The sequence below is a fragment of the Amphimedon queenslandica genome, unplaced genomic scaffold (genome assembly GCF_000090795.2).
Source record: "Amphimedon queenslandica unplaced genomic scaffold, v1.1 AMPQUscaffold_12423, whole genome shotgun sequence".
In the NCBI taxonomy this organism is placed as follows: Eukaryota; Metazoa; Porifera; class Demospongiae; order Haplosclerida; family Niphatidae; genus Amphimedon; species Amphimedon queenslandica.
The window spans coordinates 19,033-20,722 of record NW_003547340.1 but is presented as its reverse complement, the minus strand read 5'-3'; the positions used below and the strand labels follow the sequence as shown (position 1 = coordinate 20,722).

General features: G+C 35.9%; 1 long non-coding RNA gene across 1 annotated transcript; it reads left to right on the top strand.

The window, feature by feature from the left end:
• The first annotated feature begins 1,153 nt into the window (after positions 1-1,153).
• Positions 1,154-1,690, top strand: LOC109587852 (uncharacterized). Its single transcript, XR_002187829.1, has 3 exons — positions 1,154-1,478; positions 1,537-1,619; positions 1,665-1,690. It is a non-coding gene; the product is annotated as an uncharacterized LOC109587852 (long non-coding RNA).

Sequence of the window (1,690 nt, the reverse complement as noted above, 5' to 3'; positions counted from 1 at the left end):
CGAATATCAAAAGTGTGTATATTATGAGAAGTTGTACATTACACGAATATCAAAAATGTGTATATTATGAGAAGTTTATAAATCTACATTGAGGTGTTCATTGTTCCTTCTTTATTGTCAAATGTAGCATTTTCAATAGCTAAAGCAGCTCCATTTGCTTGACTAGTAGTAATGTATGTATTGTACTTGTGTGCCTTAGGAGTGGTTGTTGAGTAGGTCCTCTTTTGTGAAGGACAGAATATAGCTGTCCACTGCCTCCTGTATTCACTGTTTAGTAAAATAAAGAAAACAAATATGAAAAATCCTTGAAATGCATTAAGAAATGCAAATATAAACTGGACTGTATAAGATACACTAGGCAACTATCCAATATCCAAGTTAAACTAAAGAGGATCATAATAGAAAAGTGGCATTACCACATGTTCTGGCACTGTTAGTTTTTTTATTTTTGTACAACTGATGAAGGCCTTTGGGCTGAAACTAAATTATGTTATTTAATGAATGATTGTGGTTGTGTATAATACGCCAAATAGCAACATGTTGCCCAGTGTATGCCTGGCTTAAATCATGTAAACTGAAGCCATAGATGATGTGCAAGGTCAATAGGAAGGGACTGCTGCAATGAATAGATGCATGCAAATGCAGCCCTCTCTAAACTCAATGCTAGTCATATGCTCCGGGTCAGTTTAATACTTTGTTATTGCTAACACTTCATTTGCACCTAAGGTATTAATAAATAAAAATCGTTTGCACTTTGAGATGTTAACCAATGTCAAAACAAGGTGGAGAAATTAGATCTACCTATTATGGAATTCAATTTAAATTTTTGTTATTGCTTAGCTGTGTTAGCCAAAAAAACAAATAATGCTTCCTGTCAGCAGCCACCATGCACATGGGTGTGGTTAATAAACCAACTATATTACACAGCCAAGAATTTTACTTTGAAGCATGACTGATATCAATCAGGATCAGCCTTGATACATTCCTGTATCATGGATTTTGGGCAGCCTGCAAAGCAATGAGTCTAGTATGATACAATCATGATAACCATTCATGATACAACCATGCTGGAGTACAGCCCTGGTTCAGCCAGAGCAACAGACATGATTCAACATTGATGCCAGTCAGGGCTGTATCAAAATAGACATCAGGCCTGAATCATTGATTTTGGGTAGTGGCCTGTATCACAGATAGTAATTCTTGGCTGTGTAGCCAATGTTAGAATACTAGCTGCAGGTTCTGTGGTATGATTCGAGAAATGTTGGCCTACTTGATTGTAGATTTACTATTTTTCTTTCTTCTTTTTGCTGGGGGTAGCTCAGACACTGCTTCATCTTCTGACATGATGTTAATTTCATCTTTAATAGCATCTCCAACTCCTTCTCCATCTAATTTATACTGTCCTGAGGAGGATCAATGGCCAGAGACAAAAGCTGGAGTAATAGTACATGGCACATGCTACCAAGGAATATTTAATGGTCAGTGATAACAAGTACAACTGTGTCAAAGCTCATTATATGTTCTTCTTTCCTCTAGCTAGTAGATACTGTCATTCTGATGGTAAATGGAATGAAACTCTTTGTTATACTACAGGAACATTCAATACTATACTATTAAGGGTAACTACACTAAATATAGATGCATTTTGATATTTCAAATGCTAGATAAATATATCACCACTTTATGCTCT